General features: G+C 34.5%; 2 long non-coding RNA genes across 4 annotated transcripts; one reads left to right on the top strand and one right to left on the bottom strand.

Annotated features, from left to right (window-relative positions):
* Positions 1–812: 812 nt before the first annotated feature.
* LOC102807055 (uncharacterized) lies at positions 813–19,211 on the bottom strand. 3 transcript variants are annotated; one of them, XR_438230.3, is made up of 3 exons: positions 4,468–4,606; positions 1,347–1,431; positions 813–1,075 (listed from the first exon to the last, which is right to left on the bottom strand). It is a non-coding gene; the product is annotated as an uncharacterized LOC102807055 (long non-coding RNA). The 3 variants fall into 3 exon arrangements; XR_014931119.1 differs by lacking the exons at positions 1,347–1,431; positions 4,468–4,606 and adding exons at positions 16,839–16,923; positions 19,073–19,211 and having other exon boundaries at positions 901–1,075; XR_014931118.1 differs by lacking the exons at positions 813–1,075; positions 1,347–1,431; positions 4,468–4,606 and adding exons at positions 16,115–16,371; positions 16,839–16,923; positions 19,073–19,211.
* LOC144349949 (uncharacterized) lies at positions 8,618–10,222 on the top strand. The gene is made up of 3 exons (XR_013420099.1): positions 8,618–8,751; positions 9,588–9,666; positions 9,928–10,222. It is a non-coding gene; the product is annotated as an uncharacterized LOC144349949 (long non-coding RNA).
* Positions 19,212–19,936: the final 725 nt, after the last annotated feature.

Genomic DNA, 19,936 nt, shown 5'->3' with positions numbered 1-19,936 from the left:
AAACCCTAGGCCTTTCATGATAGTCTCAAAGTAAACCATGCCCAATAACCAGGTACACGGCTTAACGATCACATTTTTGGCTTTTAGAAAGAAATATGGATTACTCCAGTATTGCAACATCGGGGTTCATTCTGAGTAAATGACAGAATATAAAGGATGCGAACCACGTTGTGTACGTTCGCCATGCCCTCTGAAATTAATGCGAGTTTTCTCATAAACCAAAAGCACGAACCAAACTACCATGCAAATCACGATTATTATCTTTTACACGCATATTTTAAAGAATATCATCGACGCCCAGTAAAAACACTCTGGGCTTATAATACTTTAACGGGCTTCCACTCTCAGAATACTGTGGTTCAAACGCATAAGGCTCTAAGTTTTAAAAAGCACATTGTGCATATAAAAGTTCAATTTATACTAGTAGTACACAATGCTTGGCAGCATGAACGGATATGTACAATGGCGTATACGAATGCGATCAGATACTAAAACGTCATAGCTTTGAAAAGTACCCGGATGTTAAATATGTTTTTTAGTTATTTAGCAATTTCATCTTTTGAGTTTTTAACTGAGGTAATATATTAATTAGAATACATTTTCACCATCTTTATTATGACCCAGACTTCATTGATACCTATTACACATCTACTCATATTGTATTACATTACAAATTTGAATCACATTGTCACTCAGAGACGCATATCACGGATCCAACTTTTGACTATGATGAGAGCAATTGTGCATCATTGATAAGTTGTTATTTCCGTTTGTGAAGTAATTGGAATAAAATAACAATAACAGGCTAAGAATTCGCCCACAAATATTGTCTTGTATTATATCTAATATATTTAAGACTTACATCATTACATGAAACAAAAAAGCATGCAACCCTGAATATTGATATAGCATAGCAAGTCAGTGAGTATATTTCTTGCGAAAATGAAAATGGAATCATCAATTTCACAATAATTACTAATCCGAACGTTCTTTATCATTGAATACGTATAATAGGCGAGATATCCATAAGACGGTTAACAGTTTCCACGCAGGCTACCCTTCCAGTAATAACAACCTACATGGTGGAAAAATAAAAAGAAAAAGGAAAAGAATTGAGCGTCTGAATTGTATTCAATATGAATTATATTCTAAAGCTAAATAATGCATATTTATCTTAATAACGTCGACAGCTACTAGTGCAATTGAATCGTGTTGTTTATTCTATCTTAAATTACATTCACAATTCTGCAGTTTTACACCATATGTATAAGTATTTAGAACTAAAATACTATGACTAATGATGTTGCAATAAACTAGTCACGTGAGACTAATGGGCTGATATTCACCTCTCTTGTTTGGTATATTCTCATCGTCTGTACTGGCGGCGTCGCGTGCCTTTAGATATTCTTCAAATTCCTCTAATAAATCCACCTATAATAAAAACAACATAATTTGTCACCAAATATATTAACTATTCGAACGCTACATTTTACACAACTGGCTTGTTCCCATACTATATCATACATGGGTCGTGTGGCCAAATTGTCTCATATTCAATATGCAAAAAGTGTTATTTATTTTTGATAATCACTACGCACGTTATCGACTCGGCAATGACGTATCTTACAACGTTTTTGGCTGTATATCTGTTGTGTTTATGTTTTAGCTGGTATTCCAAGGTCGACCGAAAACAAGTTACCCAACAAAAATCATGATAGTTTTCTGAAGCTGAAATTGAACAGAAAAACTGCCCATCATATTTAGACGTTTTAACTGTGTATCCGCTTCCACCCAGACTTTTCGTAAAGTATATTCAAACCGCATATCGACAAGCGGAGTGTTATTTTGTTTTAGACTAATTCAACAATTTTCCAAAAAGTAACAAAAGTAATTTATTGAACGTCATAAGCAGGGCTGTTCTCAAAGTTTCGCTAACTTCGACCAAGAGCGCGCATGCGTATGTGTCGTCAAGGGTAACCTTTAATGCATGATATCAGCCTCATATTTTAAAACAAATAACGCAATCATTATTTGTCTAATAACACATCGCACATCGTGGAACAATATATGATGGTGAGATAATCATATTGCGCTGTTTTACTTGAGGTCCTGGTACTAAATTCAATTGTAAACACGACCCGATATCACGCGAGATTGAGGTTAAAATATGTATGTTTATTACATCTCACTGCTGTGATTGGTTGAGACTTGGTCTCATGAGATATTACATGGTATATTGCCTGCCAAGTGGATATTACGTGGGTATATCACATGGATGACGTCACTGAAACTACTGCGTAACGATAAAGCGCCGCACTGGTGCTGCCCGGCCACTGTTGCTCTCGGGGTTGCTTTTAAGGTTTTAAAGAACTTTAGCCATCCGAAATAAACAGCGAACGTGTCAGAGCGGATATTAAGTAAGATACTGTGTTTTGACGTTCGGGGTATTTTTTATATGAAGCAAACATGTACGGCAAAACCACCACTGAATCGTTGCAGCCGTGATCGCTACGGTGCGTTCTACGCTGTGAGCATTTGAATGTTCTGTCATGAATTTGTTTTCGCGTATCTGTTAACCGACTTAATTAGCTGATTACGAGCGAATTGCTGTGTTATGTCTGTCATCGTTTAGGCCTACTTGAAGTTTTGGACGGAACATGGCTCAGTGATTTGGAACTAATTACGAGATAACCGTCGCTATTCTGACTACGATTTCTGACAGTTGGTATCCGTAGTTATTAATGTAGTGAACGATTAATCAAAAGATATGACGTATTCAGTACTTAGTGTGATTGGCTTTATGATTGAAGGTTACGCCTTAGAGTCTTTTTACTGCTTTGTAAATGGTTAGAGTTTTGAAAATGAATAAAGAGAGTTTTAGTTGGTCTTGGCGAGTAGACCAGAACAGAGTCCAGTCCTGGAGAGACTTGGGGCGAGTGTTGACGCAGTCTAAGAGAGTCTTGGGTCTGCCTTGCGATAGTCTTGGGGATTTTTCCCAATGTGTGTTAAAGAGTGCTCGACTGATCGACTAAGACGAGAGTTGAAACGTATTTCGTTGTGTGTGTCTTATTTGACTGTAAAGCTTAAGTGAATTTCCAGATCCCGTACCTCAAGGGGACGAGATATAGAGACGACACGAGTTTCCCCCCGAGTAGAAGAATATCCCCCTGACAGTTCCACGCCGATGCCAACCGAGACTCATTTTTATCTGGCAAGTGGTCAAATAACTTGCGTTTCAGGATTTCTCAATTCATTTCAAAAATGTTATACTGGATAAATTGTGTGATGCACACTGCTGCAACACGGTTACTAAAAAGAGTATCCATGGCTGAAAACAACATTTACTGTGTGTATTTCGCAGTTTTTTTTTAAAAAAACAATGTATGTATTCTATCGAGTAATATGAAACTTTATAATACATAAAATAAAATATTGTATACTTCAAATATAAGTGTTTTTTGGGAGAGCTGGTGTTAGTAATGTATGGTAGATGTGAGTATGCATGGTGGATGACTGTTCGATGTAAAAAATAACTAATACATGGTCATTTGGGCAATATCACTATTTGTTCGAGCTGATGGTCTTCGGCCCTGGCATCATCAATATTATGGCCATTACCATCATCCCTTCGGCAGGCAACAAATCGTGATATTACCCTCACAATCGTGTTATTATATAAATATATGAATCTGTACGCTCTAGACTGGCACAACGTTCTAATTCTGGAGCATACACACTTCCATCTAAATCTCCGAGGAGGCCAGTTATAAAAGCAAGCATTATTATTAAATCGATTGCTACAACGTCTCAGAACTTAAATTTGGTAATTCCAACCAATTTATTTAATGGCAGAACACGCCGGGTGTACTTGGGAACATTATATTTTAAGTACGTGTGTTTTATGGAGCATTGACTATCAGATTATAATGTATAAGCACATTAAAGTTGCGCCACCACTGGCGTACCATATAAAGTGAAGTATAGAACTATTTCCCACGCGATACATGTAATATTGTCAATATACGAAATATTGTTGTTGTCTATCTTGATGATGATGTTAGCAATATATTAATGGGATAATAGTCTAAAACCCTCGAGTTACTGAACAAATGTGAGACTAGAAGTTAGATATTATGTTTATAAAAAATAATATTATTTGTGTAGAATTCTGTGAGAACCTATAGGCGGTCTTCACATGTGAAGAAAAATGCGCTTACTGTTTTCAAATCGAAACACCTATCCCCAGTACTTGTTTGGTTTAGCAACGTGGTTATATATTTTAATGAGTTGACCATGTTTTGCAACGTTACAATATTGTATAATTATGTTCTTCTAGACCATACGTTTTAACCATTCAACTGTCATTATTAATTCCACAATGCATGCAATTAAATATTAAAACGGAGACTGCAAACAAGCTATTCTCTATCCGACCGACCAATTTGTTTCTACGAGCAATTTGCTTACCTTCGAGACTTCTCCGTCAGCGTAACATACACCAACCATGAACAACGCACACAGTGCTAAGATAATAACGTACTTCATCGTAAAATTGCTGCACAACTTTGGTTGAACTTCTATAAAATGTCTTTCTGGTTATCGATGTATAAATGTGGAAAGCTGGGAAGAGTTTATTTTATAGATTCTTGAGTTGGTCAATGAATCGGTGTTTTCTTTTGTAATCAATATGTAATTCAAAAGGTGCAAATAAAGCACTTCCGAAAGGTGTCAATATCAACATAGCGATTAGTTAATTGAATTGGTCTTGTTATTTTAATCGTTATTGTTTCAATTCAGTTTATTCAACATAGTCTGATAAGTTATAGAATGTAGAAATGTATGAATGGGTAATAGCGTATAATTAATCACGCACCTTTACAAATCAAATACAAATGCGTTATAAAGACGGTGAGGTGACGGTGTATGTTACTTTTTGATTGACAAAACCACGTTTCTATGCCTTGCGTGCTGCGTACTTGCTGTCATTTTCCTTTTCGGTGTACTTGGCAGTATGCCAAGTTTATGTGACGAATGATGAGCGATGTCCATCCTGATAGAATAAACGATGAAAACAAAGGACAACTTGGTCGGCATATTTTCACTTACAGGATGTTCATTTTAGTTAACATGGTGGTACAACTGCTGATCATATTTCTCATACACGTTTCACGAATTAACCTTAATCGTCAAATTTACACCTGCTTAATTATTGTGGGCAGCATAGTATCTAAGTAAATTTTAAAAACTTAATTATGTCTCGTAAAATGTAATAAAGTATTATTTTATGGTGATTAAATAAAAAAGAACACTCGCATCAATTCTGTACTGGTGTGTCTAAAAATCAACATATAATGTAACAGAAACTGTCATGTTTTATATTGTAAACATCTGAAGATTAATTGTGTTGAGCTGTTCAATGATTGACTGTATTTTTGACATACAGGTTATTTTTCCTAATGGTGAAAAACACTGGACATTTGGATTGTATCTGCGTTATATTGGATTGAATCGGGTTTTTCCTAGTTACACTGCTTCTCTGGAAATGTGATTTAAATATAGAGTTGTCTTACACATAATTTGGGGTGCATCCTAATTCAAAATAATTGCATTCAATTAAAGAAACTTAACTCCGTAAGCCTGTGTTATTTGAAAGAAACCTTTATAAATCAAACATTTTATCCAGTAAAAACATTTTTTTAGATCTACAAGTTTTCAATATTAACTTCGACAAAAACATTTTTTTTTCACATTTACCACACCGGATACAGATATATATATATATGTAAAAACCAGCGAAGTTAGTAGAATTTTTTTTTCACACTCTGAAAGGGCGATAATTGCATGAAATCAGTCACAGCTGATTTTATTTGCATTATCTGAAGTTGTCTACCACGATTAAAAAGTTGTGCACTATGGGGAATTTTACTGTTACTACGAACAGTCATAGCTTGTTTAATATATGATGTGATTGGTGTATTAATTCTAATATTTCATTTGTATATGAGCATTAATTCTTCTGAAGCCACGGAATATACACTGTAATCTATATTTCATCTCAAGTATAATATCAGTGTTTAGTTTTGAACATTAAGTCATTGTACACCGGAGATTCAACCATAGATGATATACTATGGGAGATCGTTATATCTTGGCTACACATGGCAAAAACAGTTTCCAATCATGTTGGTGGGCCCGGGTATCAGTATATAAAGTAACATAACCCACTATATCTTTTGTTATGTCTGCTAACTAATTCGATGACTAATACTTCAAAAGAGTAGCGTAAAACCGCTACTCAACATCAAAACATATGGGTGTTGAGAGATTGTATTTGTCATACATATCCATTTTGAAAAACGATTCCTAGCTAAACCGACTCCTCTCGGAAAGACATAGCAAAGAAAATGATAAACTCATTCCAGGACACGGCATAATATTCAACTTACAAAAAGACAAACTCCTCATTGGTACAACACGTTTTGATACAAACACAACGCACGGCCTTGAGAACCACTTTGTTCCACGGTGTGAAAAATATGATTGACTGTCATTTTGTTTTGTGGTAAACCGCACACACAAAGTCTGAAAACCACAGGTGAATCCCAATGATTCATACCTTTCAGTTAAACCTCTGTAACAAATAAATTTATTATTTGTCTGTCTATCTTAACAATTCTGTCTCCACTGCATTGTATTACAGTTTACCTTGAGTAGCCATCTCTCGTTACTGTCCTTACTGGATTTCAATCATCACGACTCATTCACATTCAAACCTCACTTTTATTTCCTGGAACAACGCATGAAGAATTCATCGTGAAAAACGCATTCTAACGGTTCCAAGATACCGTACATTTGACTTCACGTGAAAATTCGGCAGCTTTTTTAAACGGTTTAATTCAATGTGACATCATCGCATGTTTATGTAGGTTCTCATGAACCCGACCGTAATCGACCCAGGAATATTCGGACAGTTTAGGAAATGAAACCCAAAACGCGAGTCCTCGTTTTTGATACGTCCGACAGGGACCAATAATGACATTTTCTAAAGTACGGTATTTTACAGCTGCACCCGCATTAATCAAGTTATTAATATCAGCTTAAGACAATAATTTAATATTTAAACTAACTTTGCAGTATATATGTCTATGTTGACCACAGCTATGCACAAGCTTACAGATGTCAACATATCATTGGTGTTTTAGTGAACCGAGTATGACTAAAATGATCTATATTTGTAACTAGTAATGACTATCCTCAACGTGACCCCTTCTCTCCTGAAAAAAGAAAAACGTTATTAAACAAGTTATTTTTCAGTTACCTTGCAATTAGCACACTTTCATATATATTGGTGAATATGACAGGATGCCTGTAAATTATTGAATAAACCACACACCCCCACGTATTTGTAGCGTATTTAAAAATGCGAGATTAATTACGCCCTATTACAATTCGTCAAACCCTAGTATTATTAGAGGGCGCTTACGCGCGTAATCATTCCATATTTTGAATTCGCATTTCCTTATATGGTATGATGAAAATACCAAGTAAAATACCTCAAAATTACGACAAGTTATGTAAGTAACTTATGGCGTTACGGTGACAGACGTATAATAATAACTGTTATTGCACAATTTCTACTCGTGGGTAAAAGTAGAAATACTCTTATTATGTACGAACAAACATTGAACGCGGACCAGCTGTTTTGTAATACAATTTAATTACCAACAGTTTACTGTCCGCACAACTTGTTCCAGGTTGACTACGGATTAAAATAAAACCCAAAATACAAACTTTATCAGGCCATAAAACTTGTTCAAATATCGTCACAAGAAATGGCTCTATTATTATTTAGGTATGGGTAATATAAGAAATATTTGTATCAGCATTTCAAAACCGATTTTCTTCAAAGTATCCTTCTGCACGATTCCTTCTATCATATAAAGGTCAGCCTAAGTTGTTGTTTATCTTTATTTTCCATCTAGAAAAACATCGCTCACCGTCAAGTGCTGAGACATCATTGTAGAATCTCATTTGTTTGGAATTTATAGCTAAATTACTTTCTTATGCTGACCACCTCCAATTGTTCACCAATCGCCATACACGTTTTGATCCACACACACTTCACACTTCATTTGTTCTGGAAAACGCATATAATAAAGAATTCCTGCATAATTAATTTAGAGATACCGTGAATACCTTACATACACAAACTGAATTGAAGCTTGATACTGTACATCCGACAATAATTGGATATGACAGGAAGTCATGGAAAAAATACATCAACACACACCCTCACGTCACCTTTATAACGCATTTTTATTTGATTTGTAAAGGTGCGTGATTAATTATACGCTATTACCCATTCATACATACATTAATTCAGTGAATTGTTGGACAGTGAAGAACAAACTGAATTGAAACAAAAGTGAATAAAAAGATGAGATCAATTCTAGTCGTTGAAATACATATATATTCATATAATACAATTGTCATCTTTCGGATGTGCGTTGATTACAACATTTGGTTATGATACACCGGAAAACGATTGAAAACCATTGATTCATTCGTCAACCCCAAAACTATATAAGATACACATTACTGAGTTATCACCATTCAAACATCGATAACCAGCTAGAGTTTTCCTTGAATAGTCGACTTGTACAGAAGTTTACAATGAAGTACTTTATTGTCTTTACGTTTTGTGTATTGTGCATGGTTGGTGTGTGTTATGCTGATGAAGAAAACGTAAAGGTAAGATAAATATAGCTATCGTTGACATGAAGTGGTTAGGGTAGACACCATCACACATTTTTGGATTTAATTCAAACAAGACCTTTTTACAATTTTTGAAAAGAAAATCGCTAACAAATGTAAAATGCCGTTCAAAATACAACCGACTTCATATTAAATAAAAAAAACTACCAGATTTATTCGAGCTGGTATAATTCCTAATAATATCGCAATATATATTATCAGTATTTTTCCCCATCTAAGTAAATAAATAATACAACTCGATAGAATAGAATATGTATTTTGATAACGCATTTTCCAAACATCATATATAAATTCCAGTTTTACATTTTAGTTATAGTATGTTTACAACTAATGTTACATTAACAATACTGCGTAGGTCCACTCAAACTATCAACAAATATACAACAAAATAACAAATTTCTAACGGGAATATTACACTGTCCTCTAGAGATTTTTTTCATGAATATACCGTTATCAGCGATGTCGCATTTGTAGACTATTCACATGTTGAATACAGCTACTAATATCATCCAGTGGACCCCTTGAATGGAAATCATCTTCCCAGACCATTAATGATATGCATTTTTTTTCAAAATGGCGTTCGTCGTAGTGACGTGTAATTACTTTATATATGTGGGTTTTCTTCACTCATAAAAACGCACACAACTAAAAGAAAAATTGAATTACTCGTTTTAAATTACTTCTGGAATGAACATCACACAAGACTAATGTGAATATATATATAATACATAGCAGGAAAACATAGTAATGCCAAATATTAATTTCAAATATCAACATACATGTTCAATACTTGTTATATTATATTATTATAGACAGAATTATTCGAAGAATTTGAAGATTTTTTAAAATTACTTGACGCCACAGATGATGAGCAACCACCAAGCAAGCGAGGTAAATATCAACTGATTATTTGACTAACGTGAACAGTTTAGCGCAGGATCCTTGGAAATACCAATATATTGTGCAATTGTAGGTAGGCGAACATAAATTATTGAAAAATAAACTGATTCGTGCGCATGTTTTTCAATGAACTACTGAAGTACAGTAAAAATGTTTTGTAAAATTAAACATTTTGTTCATCTTGTAGCACACGCTCAAATGTATCAATTATGTCTCCTCAATTTATTGAATACTTTCTCTTTTCCTTTTCAGCTTGTTTTCCGTGGAAAGGCAAAATGCTTGGAGACTGTTAACAATTGTAATCCGGTATATGCCGTCGCTTCACAGACAAAGAATATATAAAATCAATTATATAATTATGTGTTTAATCGACGTGATGAACGCTAGTGATCAGTTAATATTGTGAAAAAATTCGATTCAACAAGAAATACATCTTCTGATTTGCTCTGATCATTTCGATATGCAGGGAAGTCCTGTTTTTCTGTTTCATGTAAAGTTGTATATCTTTTATTGTGTACATAAATATATTGCTTATGAAGGAAGAAAATGGTCTTTATCTTTTTTTTCAATCGCTCTTGAAACAGACAATTTGACACGAAACAACTGCTTTGTTATCGATTTGACATCTATGAACAAACTAATGTAAGGTGAATTTGGTGTAAATGCTATAATCGATTCACAATTCCTGTTACTCAGAGTAAAAATTCTCTGAATGATGTCATAATGGTGTCAGTGTCCGGTGATTGAGCCTCTTTGCAACTGAATCAGTTGTCGATGATTCATTATGCACACTTGTTTGAACAAACATGGGAGGGTTACATAGGCTGAGTGAATCCAAAACGTTAAATAACAAATATAAAGCATGACCGAACTTCGGTGTTACAATAATAGTTATCCCAAGGACGCACGGGGCATCCAGCCTTTGTGACTAATTGTTTGTTCAAAGTGTTTGTATTGGTGTGTATCTTCCATTTTTGGTATGAGCTTACAATTTATGTTATACTGTACAATTAGTTATTACTTTATTCAGTTGATTCCTAATTGAAAAGACATCTAACAATGACAATTCAGTTTCTGTGAATTTATTACTATGTGTTCTTACAATGTGTTTTCATATATTTTATTCCCAAAAGATCTCCATTTAGGTCGTGCCTTCTCGCGACGAAACGATCCTGTGACATCATAATACAAATGTCTAAGCGAAATATTCGTTTGACTTTATAGTCATTATTATTTCATGGAATTTAGATAAAAACAATAGCGATGCCATGACAGGCCTTCCGATCTGACGGATTACATTCATAGTAACACATTGTCAATGAGTATTAATTTACAGGAAAGGTGTATTTACATTTTTTTAAATATTCATATTCGTGATATTCGACGTTGATTCCAAAGTAAACATATAAACGTTTGCATTAGTAGACTCGTGATAATGTACCCATGGATCAGGTTATCGCTGTTACGGTTTTGTTGAAGAAAATGAGCCAGGATCATTTTGCAAAAATCTCAGAAAAAAGCCAGAATTTGCATAATTCCATTGGTAAAGACATTTTCCACTTCCAAGTGTAGGAATAGCACTACCTGAAATATACTACTGTAGTATAGTACTATAATTTGACTTTAGGAAATTCCCAATTTTGTAAAATTACAGATGTGGTGACCGTAATATCATGCTAGAATAGTTCAGCATGGTTCAATATGGCAGTACCATCATAAAGATATATCTGTCTATTGTTACACGAGTTAATTGCAAAATTTCACCATGTTCACCGATTTATTGATTTTAACATATTCCATATTTAGGTTAGCACACATGTTTTGAAAACTTATGTGTTTAAGGGCTGTTAACAACATCGTTTATGTACACAGAAATTTAAATTATCCCTGTTCCATCTATGAATCTGTGTTCATTGTTTGTCATTACAATGTTAATGTCATGAGGCAGGCACGTGGGTGGTGTTCCAGTCATTAGTTTTGATAAACCCCCTCCCTGCAGGTAGGCTGCTGATTATCTGCAATAACTCGACTAATATGGCGTCATCACCAGCATCATATCTCTGTAACCATCAATGACAAGACCATGTTGAAATGTAAACACAAACATTTTATAATGGATTATCTTCGGTTGTGTTTTTACAATACATATTCACGTACAAGAGAATATAGGTTTGGTTGTACACTCCACACTAGTCTCGCTATTACTGTAACTCTGAAGTTCCATCATACTTTATATTCGTTATTTTACGTTATTTGTTGCATAGAATACATAAAATGTTAAACGACATATTTGTCATGGTGAATTAATGTCAAATGACGCATTCAATATGGTTTTGCAAATATGGTTTTGAAACAGTTATTAGATGCTGCTATTTTAGAATGTTAGTCTAGAATGTTACCATATTGACGGTGTTTCCATGTATCAGAATAATATTGGTCGTCCGATATAGTGATAATTCTGCTACTAGTATGCACTAGTGTGCTATATGGACATTTCGGAGAGTACAGAAGGAATGAACAAGAAAACAACATCCCAGTGAATAAAATCCATCAATATCCACAGATCGGTCGACAACAAGGTGGGCATGAAAAGGACATTCCCCTTATAACATCATCGTTTTCGTTGTTGATTTCATCCTGCAATAGAGAATTGTCAATCCCCATTCTATCAAGTGTCGTGACTGTAGTTAACGCTAACACACTGATGAAGACAAACAAGATGATGGCTACAAAAATCTTCATGTTGTTGATGGATGTAGGCTGCCGTTATTGTGTCGTGGCGCGTGTTATCTGGCTTTTCCTTTATATATAGAATCAGTGTATCAGGTCACTATGTAACCGTGCAGCGATAGAGGGCGCATAAACATATAGTATTGATATATGTCATTTTGTTCACGCAGAGCTGTTAAGTTTTGACATTATGTGTATTAAATTGTGCACGTACACATGCATGGGCTACTCAATATCAGCTAATCAGACACTAGAATGTTGTTGTAGCTCAATATTATGACTCTTTATTAAATAAATCTTGTCCATTCCACGGTCGATTTGTTAAAGCATGGGAAACAAAGTCATTGAAATCGCACCCGATTTAATATTTTTAACAATAGTTGAGCAACACAATTACAAATTCACCAAACATAAATTAATTCTCTGAACTCCATTCCTGCTCGGCTTATTTCTGTTGTTATCATTCACGACCATGATTGTGAATACTGCATCTAAAAGATGAAATAATGATAGTCCTCTGACAATCCAACTAGTCAGTCCACATAAGATGACCCAAAAGATAGCTTAATGGCCCTATTCCTGTATTCAAGTAAATCTGTACAGAATTTGTTAAGTTATAAATGAAAAAGATCAAGTGTTGTACCATCATATCTGTATCTTCGCCGAAATCTAAACAATGGATTCGTGTTAAGAGCAACTCTTCATGAAAAATCTCATGAGAAGCCATTCAAACGCCTTTGAATTATCAGAAAAAATCATTTCCAAAATTACTGTTACTATAACAACGCAATCCACATATCTAACAAAGAGTACTCGTTTAGTCCGTATTAAGGGCAATAGCTCTCAATAAAATAATAAAAATCCATGTCTACGTTTTTTAATAAGAATTCATTTGCGAAATTGTTATTTCCATTACAGGCATATCCAGTATTCAAAGGGTGTCTGCTAACATCAAATACAACCTGTCTTTGGGATTTTGGGATGGTGCTGCTACTGGTTTGTATTGTGTTCGACCATGCATAGTTAAGCGAGTACAGACGTGATGAGCATAGTAAATACAAATAAATAAAAAAAATACGTCACTGAAAAATGTTCATCAACATAATGTAACATAAATAATGTAGTGCACATTCTCTTCACAACATCAACATTTCTTGTCTGCATAAAAGCCAATTCAACATGCACAGAATGCGAGAATTGTCATGCGTAAGAAGACATTCTTACATATCTGACATTTCAAATCTACTCCTCGCACACTCCGCTCTTCAGCCAAATGTTTTTTGCATACTCTCAACTTAAGTGGGTGAACATTTTCTCGAGCAAATCCATGCCTATACTTTACCATTAGACTTGCATCAGAAACCTACAATATATACCTTTAGAAAGAGTCGTAAAAGTCCCATATTTACCAAAGTCTTTGACAACAGTTTAATTATACGGCGCCTTCTGAACAATACGTCGTATTTGATACTGGCGCTATATAAATTTCTTTGATTGATTGATTGAATGTGAATATATCTGTCACTGCAACACTTATTTCTTATATTTGCTCGATTTGCATTAAAAAGGTTTGTTTTTGGCCTGTTTGTTGTTACACCACAGTACATACCACTGTTAGTGAAGACACAGGTGGTAAACAGAGGTTTAAATTACGAAATGTCAACATGAAAATTGTTGATAAAATTAAACACCTGTCACACCTGATTATTTAAATGATAGGAGTTGTGATAACTTTGCACATCCTGCCTCCCAGATGATTTCTTACAAATATTGAAACAGTTTGGATTGCTACTTTAAAATTGCTAAAGCATAGCACATGTTGTTAGGCTGCTTTTTAAAGTTTAAGTTGCAGTTGTTAAAGTTTAAGTCAATATATAGTACAAAATTCACAATTTGAAATTGTGAACAGGTAACGAGAAATTAACTACCAAATATGAATATAAGTGAGCCTCCTTAATTAGGAGGCTTCGTGTGTTTTCCTTCAAACGCCACAACTGAAAAACATGGTCATATATTGTCATTGTATGGTGTGTGCATAGCAGGATGCCCCTCACAGAAGCTTTGCAAACTTGTTTGGTTTAGTGAATACCATGGATTATTAAGCTGTTTTTGTGTCACTAATCCATCTATGAACAGTCAGAGAACACGTTGAAATAGCAGAACTGTTTTGTGTGCCAAAATTGGTGTTTGCTGTATATTTTTTTCTGTGTGAATACTACATACGAATACAAAACAAATTATAGTTTAAGTTAGTAGGCATACCAGTTAGTCTGCATATATTAAACATGACCACCACTGCTCAGAATAGTTCAGACAATTCACTCTTCCAGATTGAATAATATCATTGTACAAAATACTCCTCTTAGGTTTAGATAACCAATTGCTTAATTGTAAGTAAAATGTCGTCATTGGGAAAAAGGCAACCAATTGAAGAACAGTGTTTTGAGAACTTCAGTCAAGCCATTCGGTACTAGAACTCTTGTGATATCATTTGCCGTTTTTGTCATCAGTAAGGGCTTATACTTTTCATACCTGTGGGGAAAGGTATTCTATATCACTTGACAATAAAGGGCGTGACTATGAACTGATTTTCTTTCGTAACGTCATCACCATCAGCTTCAATAATTGTCAATATGTGTCATCCCAGTGATGTGTTTGAATAAGTTTTAATCTTACGTTATTGCAGTTCATCTTAGATGGCTTGTGCAAGTCTTGTATCTGTGTTAGTGTTTTCTTGTGTTATTTTGTAAACCTAGTTTTTCGAGTGCAAAATAATTTTCGAGATTTCTACGAATCTGAGGGTTTTTAATCTGTTGTTGACTGGCTATGTTTACTTCTTTACATCAAAACAAAGCGTTGTTAGAAATAGTTCTATTTGTCTCTGATAAAAGAAAGTTTGGTATTTTGTGTGCATGAGAACTAGTAGCAAGACCGCTGCCATCATAATAATTTGACAATATGTACTTTTTCCTACTGTATTCAATTTGCAATCTCTCTAATAAAGTGTCGGACACACTAACTACCGTTCCACTCATCAGGTTACTAAGGCGTTACCGTCTTTACTAAGGCGTTCATCTTGAAATATGTAAGCTCGTTTTGTCTGCAAAAGCGTCCGCTAGAGTAATGAGTTGATATATATGTATTGTGAAATCGTATGCGCATGAGCAGGTATGACAACAGCGAGTAGTGTATTTGTACCAGAGTGCGAAAAAGCCGAAAATTAAGGAATGTCATTAAATTGAACGTTTTAAAAGTATTGTACGTTAAGTTTCGTGTGTGAGGTATTTGAATCAGTTTCCTAGGTGATGTCCAATATTATCTATGTTTATTCTTCAGCGTTTTCAAAACTACAAATATAATAATGGGAATGCCTTTTCACCATCTTTATTTAAGATCTCGACTTTATTGATACCTATTATTCCTATCCAGAAATTGAAATGACGATTTTTATATATTCATTATTATAAATCACATTTATACATTTTATATAATTATATATTCACAACTGTGTATATTCACTCATACTGTAATACATTATAAATAATTTTTATAATGATCAAGATGACAAAATTGAATCACGTTGCAATATCACTCAGAGACGAATATAACGGATCCAACTTTTGACTATGATGAGAGCAAGTTTTTAATTCCACTTGTGAAGTAATTAGAATAAAATAATAATAACAGACTAAGAATTCATCAACAGATATTTTCTTGTATTATATTTAATATATTTATGCACATTTTAAAAGACATCCAGCATTACATGAAACACAAAAGCATGTATCCCTGAATATTGAAATAGCATAGCAAATCAGTGAATATATTCCTTGTGAAAATGAAAATGGAATCATCAATTTCACAATAATTACTAATCCGAAAGTTCGTTATCAGTGAATGTGTATTAGAGATATCCATGAGACGGTTAACAGTTTCCACGCAGGCTACCCTTCCAGTAATAACAACCTATATAGTGAGAAAATAAAAAAGAAAAAAAATGAGCGTCTGAATTGTATTGAATTGTATTCAATATGAATTATATTCTAAAGCTAAATAATGCATATTTATCTTAATAACGTCGACGTCTACTAGTGTAATTGAATCGTGTTGTTTATTCTATCTTAAATTACATTCACAATTCTGCAGTTTTGCAACATATGCATAAGTATTTAGAACTAAAATGCTATGAATAATGATGATGCAATAAACTACTGTAAAATGACTAATTTTCACTGGGTTTAAATTTCACTGATTTACCATTTCAGGCATATTCAGTGGGTTTTAAATTCACGGTTTTATCATTTAGATAATGTGTTCTATGCTAAATTTTACATATTCACTGTGTTTTAATTTAGCGCATTTTTCCAGTCAGCGAAATAAGCTAAATTAAAACCCAGTGAATAATTACCCCCTTTACAGTAACTGATATTCACCTCTCTTGTTTGGTGGCTTCTCATCGTCTGTACTGGCGGCGTCGCGTGCCTTCAGATATTCTTCTAATTCCTCTAATAAGTCCACCTATAATAAAAACAATATAATTTGTCACCAAATATATTGACTATTCGAACGTTACATTTTACATAACTGGCCTGTTCCCATACTATATCATACATGGGTCGTGTGGCCAAATTGTCTCATATTCAATATGCAAAAAGTGTTATTTATTTTTAATAATCACTACGCACGTTATCGCCTCGGCCATGACGTATCGTACAACGTTTTTGGCTTTATATCTGTACATCTGTTATGTTTGCTAGGTTTTAGCTGGTATTCCAAGGTCGACAGAAAACAAGTTACCCAACAAAATTCATGATAGTTTGCTGAAGCTGAAATTGAACAGAAAAACTGTGCATCACGTTTAGATGTTTTAACTTTGTATCCGATCGCACCCAGACTTTTCGTAAAGTATATTCAAACCGCATATCGACAAGCGGAGTGTTATTTTGTTTTAGACTAATTCAACACTTTTCCAAAAAGTAACAAAAGTAATTTATTGAACGTCATAAGCAGGGCTGTTCTCGAGGTTTCGCTAACTTCGACCAAGAGCGCGCATGCGTATGTGTCGTCAAGGGTAACCTCTAATGCATGCTATCAGCCTGATAGTTTAAAACAAATAACGAAATCATTATTTGTCTAATAACATATCGCATATCGTGGAAAAATATATGATGGTGAGATAATCACATTGCGATGTTTTACTTGTAGTCCTGGTACTAAATTCACTTGTAAACACGACCCGATATCACGCGAGATTGATGTTAAAATATGTATGTTTATTACATCTCACTGCTGTTACGCATGCTGTGATTGGTTGAGACTTGGTCTCATGAGATATTACATGGTATATTGCCCGCCAAGTGGATATTATATGGGTATATCACATAGATGACGTCACTGAAACTACTGCGCAACGATAAAGTGCCGCACTGGTGCTGCCCGGCCACTGTTGCTCTCGGAGTTGCTTTTAAGGTATTTAAAGAACTTTAGCCATCCGAAATGAACAGCGAACGTGTCAGAGCGTATATTAAGTAAGAAACTCCGTTTTGAGGTTCGGGTTATTCTTGATATGAAGCAAAAATGTACGGCAAACCCGCCACTGAAACGTTGCAGCCGTGATCGCTACGGCGCGTTCTACGCTGTGAGCATTTTAACGTTCCACACCGATGCCAGCCAAAAACTCTCTGTGCTGTGTGACTTGTGAATAGAAGGTATGGTACGTTCGTGAGAAAGTAATTTTAATCACTTCCACAACACTCTGACGTTTTTATCTGGCGAGTGGTCAAATAACTTGCGTTTGAGAGTTTCTCAATTCATTTCAACAATGTTATACTCGATAAATTGTGTGATTCACACTGATGAAACACGGTTACTAAAACGAGTGTCCGTGGCTGAAAACAACATTTACTGTGTGTATTTCGCAGTTTTTTTTAAGAAAGCAAGCATTATTATTAAATATATTGCCACAACGTATCAGAATTTAAATTTGCAGATAATATATAGGTAATAACCAATTCCAGCTGAAATTTATTTGATTTCAGAACACGCCGGGTGTACTTGGGGACATTATATTTTAAGCACGTGTGTCCAATAGAGCATTGACTATCAAATTATAATGTATAAGCACATTAAAGTTGCGCCACCACTGGCGTAATCTAGTGTATTCATAAAATATAACCTATTTTCCCAAACGATACATGTAATATCGTCAATATACGAAATATTATCATAAATGATGTTAGCAATGTATTAATGGAATTACAGTCTGAAACCTTCGAGTAACTAAATAATTGTGAAACTAGAAGTTAGATATTATGTTTATAAAAAAATAATATTATTTGCAGGATTCTGTGAGAATCTATCGTGGCATTACTCAGAATGATTTAGGCGGTCTTCACATGTGAAGTAAAATGCTCTTACTCTTTTCAAAACGAAACACCTATCCCCAGAACTTGTTTGGTTTAGCACCGTGGATATATATTTTAATGAGTTGGCCATGTTTTGCAACGTTACAATATTGTATAATTATTTTCTTCACGACCATACGTTTTAACCATTCAACTATCATTATTAATTCCACAATGCATGCAATTAAATATTAGAACGGAGACTGCAAAAAAGCTATTCTCTGTCCGACCGACCAATTTGTTTCTACGAGAAATTTGCTTACCTTCGAGACTTCTCCGTCAGCGTAACATACACCAACCATGAACAACGCACACAGTGCTAAGATAATAACGTACTTCATCGTAAAATTGCTGCACAACTTTGGTTGAACTTCTATAAAATGTCTTTCTGGTTATCGATGTATAAATGTGGAAAGCTGGGAAGAGTTTATTTTATAGATTCTTGAGTTGGTCAATGAATCGGTGTTTTCTTTTGTAGTCAATGTGTAATTCAAAATGTGCAAATAAAGCACTTCCGATAGGTGTCAATATCAACATAGCGATTAGTTAATTGAATTGGTCTTGTTATTTTAATCGTTATTGTTTCAATTCAGTTTATTCAACATAGTCTGATAAGTTATAGAATGTAGAAATGTATGAATGGGTAATAGCGTATAATTAATCACGCACCTTTACAAATCAAATACAAATGCGTTATAAAGACGGCGAGGTGACGGTGTATGTTACTTTTTGATTGACAAAACCACGTTTCTACGCCTTGCGTGCTGCGTACATGCTGTCATTTTCCTTTTCGGTGTACTTGGCAGTATGCCAAGTTTATGTGACGAATGATGAGCGATGTCCATCCTGATAGAATAAACGATGAAAACAAATGACAACTTGGTCGGCATATTTTCACTTACAGGATGTTCACTTCAGTTAACATGGTGGTACAACTGCTGATCATAGTTCTCATACACGTCTCACGAATTAACCTTAATCGTCAAATTTACACCTGCTTAATTATTGTGGGCAGCATAGTGTCTAAGTAAATGTTAAAAACTTAATTATGGCTCGGTGATTAAATAAAAAAGAGACTCGCTTTAATTCTGTACTGGTGTGTCTAAAAATCAACATATAATGTAACT

The sequence above is a fragment of the Saccoglossus kowalevskii genome, chromosome 12 (assembly GCF_978046115.1).
Source record: "Saccoglossus kowalevskii chromosome 12, keSacKowa6.1, whole genome shotgun sequence".
Taxonomy (NCBI): Eukaryota; Metazoa; Hemichordata; class Enteropneusta; family Harrimaniidae; genus Saccoglossus; species Saccoglossus kowalevskii.
This window is presented reverse-complemented; position numbering and strand designations above follow the sequence as displayed.